The sequence below is a fragment of the Schistocerca gregaria genome, chromosome 1 (assembly GCF_023897955.1).
Source record: "Schistocerca gregaria isolate iqSchGreg1 chromosome 1, iqSchGreg1.2, whole genome shotgun sequence".
NCBI lineage: Eukaryota > Metazoa > Arthropoda > Insecta > Orthoptera > Acrididae > Schistocerca > Schistocerca gregaria.
The window spans coordinates 533,542,089-533,554,443 of record NC_064920.1 but is presented as its reverse complement, the minus strand read 5'-3'; positions in this window follow the sequence as shown (position 1 = coordinate 533,554,443).

Genomic DNA, 12,355 nt, shown 5'->3' with positions numbered 1-12,355 from the left:
GAGAGTGCTACGGGAGAACCAGTTGTTTCTGTACCATGTACAGCGTGTGCAGGCACTATCACCAGCTGATTGGCCTCCACGGGTTCACTTCTGCGAATGGTTCATCCAACAATGTGTCAATCCTCATTTCAGTGCAAATGTTCTCTTTACGGATGAGGCTTCATTCCAACGTGATCAAATTGTAAATTTTCACATTCAACATGTGTGGGCTGACGAGAATCCGCACGCAATTGTGCAAACACGACATCAACACAGATTTTCTGTGAACGTTTGGGCAGGCATTGTTGGTGATGTCTTGATTGGGCCCCATGTTCTTCCACCTACGCTCAATGGAGCACATTATCATGATTTCATACGGGATACTCTACCTGCACTGCTAAAACATGTGCCTTTACAAGTACGACACAACATGTTGTTCATGCATGATGGAGCTGCTGCACATTTCAGTCGAAGTGTTCGTACGTTTCTCAACAACAGATTTGGTGACCGATGGATTGGTAGAGGTGGACCAAGTCTATGGCCTCCACGCTCTCCTGACCTCAACCCTCTTGACTTTCATTTATGGGGGCATTTGAAAGCTCTTGTCTACGCAACCCCGGTACCAAATGTAGAGACTTCGTGCTCATATTGTGGACGGCTGTGATACGATACGCCATTCTCCAGGGCTGTATCAACGCATCAGGGATTCCATGCGACAGAGGGTGGATGCATATATCCTCGCTAACGGAGGACATTTCCTGTATCAAAATGTTTGAAGTCACGCTGGTACGTTCTGTTGCTGTGTGTTTCCATTCCATGATTGAAGTGATTTGAAGAGACGTAATAAAATGAGCTCTAACATGGAAAGTAAGCGTTTCCGGACACATGTCCACGTAACATATTTTCTTTCTTTGTGTGTGAGGAATGTTTCCTGAAAGTTTGGCCGTACCTTTTTGTAACACTTTGTATACATGAAGTAGATATGGTTATTGGTTTAATGTTGTCCAAGATGCCCTTCCTGTCACAACAGTCATCAAGGTAACTTGGGGGACGGAAGTTTTATGCACCTTTTGTCTGCGAATCATGTAAAATTGGTTCTGTATATTATAGAAGTGTAACAGTTCGTGCATTGCATTCTCTGAGGTAGAATTTGAGGACACCAGCCCAACATTTGCCTAAACGAATGGGAAACTGCCTAAAAAGTACACTCAGGCTGATTGTCTGTTACTCAGGCCGCCAAGCTGCTGCACATTATCAGTAGAAAAGGCAGGCTGCCTTACTCCCTTCCAAGCCAAGCTATGCCCAACCCCAGCAGGCTACAGGATTCTTGCTTGCCTGTCCATCTTCCTACCATGCTACACTACATAGCATCGTATTCTGTACGCCTGCATTGCAGTGTTATGAGTAGGGTTCGGAAATTGATGAAAATTCTTTTTTTTACTCAGATATCACAGACAAGGCTCAATAAAATATATATTGACATTGGGTCATTGTAGGTCAGAAAATGGTGGATTCTATTTGTCCCTGTTATTCTTTTCAGCATATTTTGGGGTTATTTATTTATTTCGATATGAACAGTTTTCTTTACGACTTCACCCTCTTTCAACTAGCGCTGTCTGTTCTCAATTCGACCATCATCAGGTCACCTCTAATACATGTTTTCTATTGTAAGCAGTGCCATCACTGAATGTCGAGATCCTTTGCACCTAAGAACCTTATGATGTCTATTATACTGCAATGTCGACTAAAGTAAGGCTTTGGAAGCGTAGTTTCTGTAACTTTAGTGCATTCCAGCCAAATATGACCCCAGTTGTGCCAATTTTAATTACTTTGTCCAGGATATTTGCTCGGGTTCATTGATTTCATTCTAAGTGGGCAAAATACTTCATTCTAGATTCCCCAAATGTATTTTAGTAAAGACGCAGTTTGTTTTCCATATTATGTTAGCTAAAACATACATGTGTGTGAGAGAGGAAGATTTTGTTTCATACTAAGTTTTCTTCGTTGCATACCACCAGAATTTGATTTTTAATATCCACTGAGACATATCTTTTTCTGTTTCAGTCAACTTTTGCCCTAAATTTAGAAAGCCTACATACTGTGTGGTGTCATCGTAAGATATCGCTCGTGCGCTGGCCGTCAAAAGCCCGTCAGCGCTAATGTCATTACCTGAGGACCCCCCAGAGGTAGCGCCAGCGTGGCAGTGTACTCAAACCCGGCGCCGCACTTCCGCTCTCCGGGAAGACTAGACAGCACTAGCGCTCTGGGGACTGATGACCTTAGCTGTTTAGTCCCCCCTTAAACATCCCAACAACCACCAACCACTAGCGCCCTCTCGGAACTGTCATACCGGACGCCAATGAGTGCGCTCCGATGCCTTTGCGTTAGCGCAGGTCTTCTCTTCATTTCGGCAGCTCGGCTCCATGGCACGGCAGCTGCATACGTCGTAGTTAGGCTTGCGAGAACCAGCACAGCTGTTGAGCTGACAAAATCTCGTATGTTCTACATGACCGCTTGTCAAAAGCTAAGTAAATGTGTTCGATTACTCAATTATAGCACTGTCTATTGATATTCTGTAGCTTTCCCAGCTACCCTGGTCTGTCTCCTGCTTCCTAGTCTACGAACTACTGTCGTGACCATCCGAGATTCAACATATGCTGAATGATCTTAAGTCCTTAGAACACTTTTTCCACAGACGTGTCAGCCACTAAGTCTCTGTCCTTTTTCAAAACAGCTATAGACTGAGAAAACTGATAGTTAAATTCACAAACATACTAAAACATACATACTCGAGGTTCTCAAATAAGTGTAAAGTAACTTTTTACACAATTTGCGTTGCTAGGCAGCTACTGATTTATTTGCAGTTGCCTCATATACACGTGACACCCTTTCCCCTGCTCGGCCAGGGCGCTGTTTCGTGACTGGTATATATTTCCTAATTCCTAGTTTCTCCTCAATCTGTTGTAAGTTTGGTTTGTTAATTTTGCTACTCCCACTGTTACGATAAACGAGCTGCAGTGAAACTACCTACGTAGACATACAGTATAGCTTGCTAGTCCGTTGGATTGATAGCGCAACTTGTTGTCAGGTGCAGCAGGCTGAAATGGTCCCGTGAAGCTTGTCAGACTCGCGGAAAGGCAAGTTGGTCTCCTTTAACCATTGTGCTTCATTACACACGTATTCTTGCATCTCCGTAGCTGCAGGTTGAGCAGCTGTAATGGGTACGGCGGAGGTAGGGGCACCCAGGCTGGAAGGAGAATTTCTACACGTCTGACACACACACACACACACACACACACACACACACACACAAACACACAAACACACACCATTACCCCAGCGACTCTTCTGCTATGTGAGTCAAAAACTGAAATAAGTAAGCAGCCTATTTTTTAAGCAGACCTACTTTGGTGAAGCGGAATATAATCTTAACAATTTTTCCCTGATTTATCCACACATAAAACTGCTATTCGTCCCTACATCATTGTATGTAATACTGCACACTACTCTAGGTACTTTTTATTTTCGTACAAAACCGAAATGTTTCTTATGAGAATCTGTATGAAACTTGTAAGATAACCTTCTTACATTCAGAGTAAAGATATAAAAACTGATTAGTTAAAAACTGAATAATGTCACAAAAAATGAAATAACAGTGCAAGACAGAACAAGAATGAATATATAATTTCCAGTCAGTACATAAGTTGGAATATCAATGTAAAAATGAAAATTTCTTATGAAATGTTTTTGCTTAGTGACCTAAATTATTGTATTACTTAAATCAGTTTTTTCTCTTACTTGTATATCGGGAAATGGTCTGTTAGTTTCGAAAAATCAGTACTTCGAGCTCTTTTAGTTTCTACATATCTTATACATCTACATGTTCAATTATACTCTGCAAATCACTGTAAGCTGTGTGGCAGAGGATACTTTTTAATGAACCATACATTCAAGTCTATATCTGTACAAGGCTGTATCTGTTCCATTGAAGCTTCGAGCATTTGGACAATGAATGCTTCTGCGCCTCTGTGCGAGCTTTATGTCCACAGTTTTCTCTTCATGATCTATACGGGTAGACAAATAAGGGGCTGATGTGGTTTCTGTGCTGCAAGGCGGGACTTGGAGCTTTCCAAGCACATTAGAGTTGTGCAGACAAACTATTCCGCAAAATCCTGCTTACAAAGATTTTAGAGACAACTCTAAAACAGCGACTGCCAACCATGAGGCTGTGGATGTGTGTCGAGCCTCACGGCTGACGAAGTTTGCTCGCCGACGACTGCAATCTCAACCCTGTTTGGTAGCACCGGTACCTTAATAGTACAACCCCCCCGCCACCCACACGATTCGTTGAAGAATTCAGCTCCCTTGTATAATAGTCTATATCCTGAACTATGTGTCGTACAATGACGTAATTCTGCTAGTACGAGGGTGAGTCACACGAAAACCTTAAATTTGAAATAACAAATCGAAATTTCGCGCCGTTATCCTGTAAGCTGGTAAGCGTGCTACAAACAGCGTGCAGAATGGTCTGTAGGTGGCAGCAAAGTGCGGATGCACACATACCATCGCAGTATCAGTATAAAGATGGCCTCCCCCCTTGCGACTTGCACCAGGGAAGAACAGCGTTCTGTTATTCGGTTTTTGCGTGGTGAACGTGTGAAACCTATTGAAATTAATCTTTTGAATGAAGGTTCTGTACAGTGACGCATGTTTGTCACAGCAGCAAGTCTACGAATGGAGTAGGAAGTTCGCAAATGGTGTGACTTCAGTGGAAGATGCTCCTCGTCCAGGTCAGGCACAACGAGTTGTGACTCCACAGAACATTGCAGCAGTTGAAGCCATAGTGAAGGAAAACCCCCGAGTGACACTGACTGACATTGCAGCATGTTTACAGATTAGTCATGGGTCAGCACACTACATTGTGCATGATGTGCTCCAGTTTCACAAAGTGTCTGTAAGGTGAGTGCCACGGCATCTGACTCCTGAAATGAGGGAATGACGTGTTGATGCTTGTGAAGAAATTCTTCGCCGCTTTGAACGAAAAGGTGATGGTTTCCTTGCAAGAATCGTTACTGGTGACGAAACCTGGGTTCACTTCCACCAACTGGAAACCGAAGAGAGCGAGTAAGGAATGGTGCAATTCCTCGTCACCTAACCAAAGAAGTTTCGAACAGAAGCATCAGCAGGGAAGGTTATGCTGACACTCATTTAGGACGAAAAAGGTGTCATTTTGGAGCATTACATGCCTAGAGGGACCATTGTCATCAGTGCATCATACACAGACCTCCTAAAAAATAATCTGTGGCCTGCAATCAAATCAAAGCGACGTGGATTGTTGTCAGCAGGTGTCCTTTTGAAATATAACAATTCAAGGCCCCACATTGCCTGTACAACAGTTGTAACAATCACAGACCTGCGTTTTGAGTGTCTTCCTCATCCACCATACTCACCAGACCTTGCCCCCAAGTGATTTCCTTATGTTTGGAACACTCAAAGACGCAGTAGGAGGAAAGAAGTTCCGTTCTGATGAAGAGGTACACCACGCGGTGCATGAGTGGTTGCGTGGACTACCAAAAGAATTTTTTTCTAAAGGAAGTTCTGCACTTTGTATGCTCTGGAGGACTTGCATTGAGCGTGGGGGAGATTATATTGAAAAGTGACACAGGTTTGTACAACTTCTGCACAATAAATAATGTTTAAAAAATATTAAGGTCTTCATTTGACTCACCCTAGTACATTCAGTGGTATGGGTAGAAACTGTCTACAAAATGTTTTGTGGATAGAGTTGACAGAAAAGACATAATAAATTAAAAAGTAAGTCTCCATACTGAAGTTATACTGCACGAAGAACGAAAACGTAGGAAGCGATAAGCTTCTGTCTTTTAATAACGTTCTTTTTTTTGGGGGGGGGGGGGGGGGGAGGAGGAGGAATAGTCAGTGACAGCCGGCCAAGGTGGTCTCGCGGTTCTAGGCGCGCAGTCCGGAACCGTGCGACTGCTGCGGTCGCAGCTTCGAATCCTGCCTCGGGCATGGTTGTGTGTGATGTCCTTAGGTTAGTTAGGTTTAAGTAGTTCTAAGTTCTAGGGGACTGATGACCACAGCAGTTGAGTCCCATAGTGCTCAGAGCCATTTGAACCATTTTTTTAGTCAGTGACAAAATGTAAGTTGAAGGGGGAGAGGGAAAAAGGAAAGAGCAGAAACTAATGATATCAGATGCATCATAACTTTATGTGGAATCTACAGAGATGAGTGAAAATGTGTGCCAGACTGGGACTCGAACCTGGGATCTCCTTCTTAGTAGGCAGTCGCGTTAACCGCTGGGCCACCAAGACATAGTGTTTATTTCGGCATGCTCCCTACCGACCCACATTCCCATCCAGCGCCAGTTCCCACCCAAGTCGTCCACGCTCACTAATCTTATGTTCCCACTGGAGGTTGAACTAAATGTTAACCCGCACAGAAGGTTGCGGATTCATTGCCCATCAAGGCGAATCAATTACATAAATGTATGGACATGGCCAAAATAACAGACACCATGCATACATATAGTTTAAAAATTATGTGTAAAGTTTATTAGAAGTCACTAAGTGCTGTCATTCTCAAATGCTAGTTGGACTTTTGTGGTAAGTACCTATGGGACCAAAGTGCTGAGGTCATTGGTCCCTAGGCTTACACACTACTTAATCTAATTGATGCTAAGGACAACACGCACACCCACGCCTGAGGGATGACTCGAACCTCTGATGGGGCGAGACGCGCGGGCCGCGGTGGCGGAGCGGTTCTAGGCGCTGCAGTCAGGAACCGCGCGACCGCTACGGTCGCAGGTTCGATTCCTGCTTCGGGCATGGATGTGTGTCATGTCCTTAGGTTAGTTAGATTTAGGTAGTTCTAAGTTCTAGGGGACTGATGACCTCAGAAGTTAAGCCTCTTAGTGCTCAGAGCCATTTGGAGCCAGGCGGGCCGTGGCAAGATGCCTAAGACCGCGCGGCAACCCCGCACGGCCTGCTGGCTGGACACAATTTGGGTAATTTGCGCGCCATGAATTAGGCTGCCTAAAAACCTGTACATAGTTTCTAACTTCAATACCACGACTGTTGCTTGAAGATTTATGAAACTCACTGAATGTGTGAAGCTTCGAAACGACTAGAGAATGCAGTCTCATTCTGTGGGACTTCCAACAAATTATTTTCTCTACAGTGTTATTTATAGATACAGTGATTGCTTTGTACCTCCATCCTCAGTTCTACTCATCTGCTTAAGAAATTATGTATTTTAACGTGCTCGTTTCCTTTTTTTTCGTGTATACAGTTCCGGAAACAATGCAGCATCCTCAAGGACTGTGTTCCGTGGCATTAGGGCCAGTATGTGCATACTGACAAGTTGTAGTGTTACCGATTCATTTGTCACGACTATCGACGGTCAGATTGCACTCAGAGGACCTTGCCCACTACATTGCACAGGCCGTTATCCCTCTGCTACTGTCAATTTTTTTAGAGGAAGGGAATGTGCTTTTTCAGCAGAATAATGCACGTCTACATATGGCTACTATGACGCTTTGTGGGGTTCTACTACTGCCCTGACTGGAAAAATTACCAGGTATCTCGCCAGTTGAACTTAATCGTTCTCCATGGCTCCGCTAGAACCATTCCCGAATTGTTACAAAAGGCGCAAGATGCTTAGGGCAATCCATCATAGGATGCCATTTGGCACTTTTATGATCAGTTGCACGTGAGAATTCATGACCGCACAGCCGCCTGAGGGGTACAATGTGTATTGGTACGACTGATTGGGCTCCTTTAATGTGACACGTACACTGATAAACCAAAACCTTATGACTACAGCCCATTGCGAGGTTGGATGCCGCCTTGTGATGTTGGGAGCACGTGACGTGCTATGAAAAGTAAGTAAGCGCGGCGGAGACGGATGGGGATCACCCTGACAAAGATATGAGCTGCAAATGTGGAAGTCCACTGTGATAAGCAACTTTGTCAAAAGACAGATTATTATTACACAAAGCCTGTGAACGAGTATCTCGAAAGTGGCGAACCTGGTCGAATGTTCACATGCTTCTGTTATGAGCATGTATGGAAAGAGGTAGGACAGTGACACTGCCACCAGGTGCTAAATGGTTAGACGGCCACGACCCTTTACAGAACTTGGTTTACGTAGGCTTGTCTGCTCTGTAAAGTAGAATAGATGGTGATCTGTGGCGTGTCTGCAGAAAGGGCACACTGTTGATGCATGTACAAGTGTTTTGAGGCCAGTGTTCATCGTACATTGCTCAGCATGGAGCTCCGCAGCAGACCACCCCCACGCATTCACATGTTGACCCAACGACATCGTCAACTACGACTGCGGTGGGCATAGGATCATCGGGATTCGACCACCGATCAATGGAAACGTGTCGACTACTTGGGTGAATCACATGTTTACTACTCTAGGTCAATAGTCGTCTGCACAAACGCCCGACGTGAACGGCGGCCCGAAACGTGCAGTGCGTCACAGACGCAGGCTGGTGAGAGATGTATTATGTTACAGGAGACATTCTCTTGCACTTGCGTAGGGCCTGTGGTAGTGACAGTTGCGAACCACCTGCATCCCATCGCGCTTGATTTCTTCCGGAACGGCGATGTCATCTTTCAGCAGTATAACTGTCCGTATCTCGGAGTCAGTACCGTGCTACAGTGGTTTGGAGAGCGTTATAGTGATCTCACGTTGATTTCTCGGCGACCAAATTCGCCTGATGTAAATCCTATCGGAACCCATCGGGGCCGCTATCAGGTTCCGTCACCACATACGCAGATCAGCAGCCCGTTATTAAAGCGAATTACGTGACCTATGTGTAGACGTTTAAGGCCGCATACCTCCACAAAACTACCAACAAATTGTCATATCAGCGATACACAGAATTAGTGATGTATTTCGTTCCGAAGACGGACAAACAAACCGTTAAGCAGATGGCTCTGAGCACTATGGGACTTAACTTCTAAGTCCCATAGTGCTCAGAGCCATCTGCTTATCTGAGGTCAGCAGTCCCCTAGAACTCAGAACTACTTAAACCTAACTAACATATGGACATCACACACATCCATGCCCGAGACAGGACTCGAACGTGCGACCGTAGCGGTCACGCGGTCCCAGACTGTAGCGCCTAGAACCGCTCGGCCACCCTGGTCGGCGTTAAGCAGATGGTCATAATGTTTTGGCTCATCAATGTGTTTCACTTGATCTGAATTTATTATCGTGTATACCTACAGTGATGAACCACCTGGTACATCAACTACCAATTAACTGACCTTGTTCTTGAGGGTGTATCATTTTTTCCCAGGAGTGTAGTTTTTAAGACACAAAGAAATTCAGCACTTTAGCTACCAGTAAGCATTGATTTAAATCAATGGGGGAAGGTGAAAATTTGTGCCAGATCAGGACTCCAACCCATATATCCCAATTACTACGAAGATGCGCTGACAATTACGCTATCTGGACACAGTAGTCAACACAACTGCACGCAATACCCAAGCATGCCTCCCGTCAGATCAAAATTCTCAATTTATCCATACAGCACTGATTTAGTGCACCTTGTCCATATCGGCATCATTCACAGCATTTCACCAATTCCGGCAAGAGTTTGAGCTTGGTGTCCCTCTGTGCTGGAGGGATCACTGACCATCCTCATCTTAATTATACAATATGTAGTGTCTGTTCTTTCAGACATGCCCAAAAGAATGGATACTATTTTGATCCTGCAGTCACTGTGAAACAAGACACAAAGGAATTAAAGACGTTAGCTATCAGAGGGCATGATTTATTCAATTTAGAAAGTTGAAAATTCGTGCTGGATCGGGATTCAAACCCGGGTCTCCTGCTTACTAGGCAAACGCACTGACATCTGCGAAAGAACAGACACCACATATACTGTGTAGTTTTTGTTTCTAATTCTCGTTGTGAGATAACTAACTGCAGCAGTCGACACCCTGATGCCGCACTGGGTTCATATGTGACGTATCTACAGAGATCCTCGATTTTTTTTCTTCAAAATTTTGCACGCATAAGGAACTTGTATAAATAAGGATGGAGTAAAATAACTTTATTTTATGTGATTTCCAAATATTGTTTGTTACAGTGGACGGGCCTGAAAGTGTGGCCACCGGCGGACACCCGGCGTCACACATGAGGTTCTGCGTGTGTTAAGTGATGAATCTGGGATTTTATTGCAACGCCCTGTGTATTGCTCCCATAGGGATCACAAAGACAAGCTAAGAATAATCACAGTGCTCCTGAAGGCATATTGAGTCTCAACTTTATCTTCGATAAGGAAAATGTAATTAGATGAGATCAACAGATCACCTAAACCTGAGGCAGAGGCAGGATTTTCTCATTACCTACAAAGCTTGGGAGCGATTCCAATATCGGAAAGCTCTGCCAATGATAACTATTTGACAAGGGGAAATCAAGATCGTCTGAGAGTTGAACTGAAGTTTGTGTTAGGGAGGGTATTGCACTGGGGTATATTGTGCAGCTGCATTAGCCACAATGCCAAGGTGGTGTGGTGGACAACACATCTACCTAGCAAGTCCCAACCTTGATACAAATTTTAATTCACTGCTTGAGTTTCTATCCTTATCGAGGAATTATTACATTGCACACAGAGGCGTTAAAGCAATCATTTTTCCCGCTTTCCATACGTGAATGGAACGGGAAAAAGCCCTAATAACTGATACAATGGGAAGCAACTCATCTACATACCTCCGAGTGGTTTCCAAAGTATGGATGTGCTTCTTGAAAGGAAGGAAATAAAGATAATGGAATGTATGCCAATTAAATCAAGTAATGCTGAGAAAATTAGATTAGGAAGCGAGAAACTAAAAGTAGTAGATGAGTTTCGCTATTTGGGCAGCAAAATAACTGATGATAGTCGAAGTAGAGATGACTTCAAACATAGACTGGCACTGGGAAGAAATGCGTTTCTGAAGAAGAGAATTTTGTTAACATCGAATATACACTGTGGTGACAAAAGTCATGCAATACCTCCTAATATCGTGTCTGATCTCCTTTCTATCGGGGTAGTGCAGCAACGCGACGTTACATGGATTCTGTAAGTTGTTGCAAGTCACCTGCAGAAATATTAAGCCGTCCCTAACTGCGGAAGAGTTGCCTGTGTAGGGTTTTGTGCACGAACTGACTTTTCATTTATGGCCCATAAGTGTTCCATGGGATTCATGTCAGGCGATCTGGGTGGCCAATCATTCGCCCAATTTGTTCAGAAAGTTCTTCAAACCAATCACAAACAGCTGTGGCCTGCAGACGTGTTTGGGAATATTAAGCCCATGAATGGCTGCAAATGGTCTCCAAGCAGCCGAACATAACCATTAAATGGTCAGTTCAGTTGGACCAGAAGACTCAGCCCATTTCATGTAAACAGAGGCCACGGCATTAAGGAGTCATCACCAGCTTGTTGACATCTTGAATCGATGGCTTCATGGGGTCCATGCCATTTTTGAATAGTACCATCAGCTCTTACTAACAGAAATCGTCACTCAAATGACCAGGCCACGGTTTTTCAGTCGCCTAGAGTCCACCCGATTTGGTCATGAACCCAGGAAAGGCGCTGCAGGTGATGTTGTGCTGTTAGCAAAGGCACTTACATCTGTCGTCAGCTGCCATGCCCATGACTCTTTGTCACTTCAGTGTAGATTTAAGTGTTGGGAATTCTTTTCTGAAGGTATCTGTCTGGAGTGTAACCACATTTGAAAGTGAAATATGGACGATAAACAGTTTAGAGAAGAAACAAATATCAGTTTTTAAAATGTGGTGCTACAGAAGAATGCTGAACATGAGGTGGTTAGATTACATAACTAATGAGGAGGTACTGAATAGAAATGGGGAGAAAATAAATTTGTGGCACAACAGGATTACAAGAAGGTATTGTTGGATAGAACACATTCTGAGATACCAAGGGATCACCAGTTTAGTGTTAGAGGGAATTGGTGGGGGGGGGGGGGGGGTGGAGGTTAAAAATTGTAAAGGGGACCAAGAGATGAATACTGTAAGAAAATTAAGAAGGATGTTAAGTTGCAGTAGTTATCTGGAGATGAAGAGGCTTGCACAGAGTTGAGCAGCGTGAAGAGCTGCATCACACCAGCGTTCAGACTCGAGACCAAAACAACAACAACAACAGATGTTGATGTAGATACTTCGATTTCTGCCAATTAACATCTTTCAAAGTTTCTGTTAGACACTTCCACAAATCAAACAAGCCTGTGAACATTCGTGCCATCCTTCTCCTGTTGATATTTTCAAAGTATTACTAACTCATCGTAGAATTGGCTAGAGTAAGTAAAGGATTCGCACATCTTTACGTGAGAACGATTTCGCA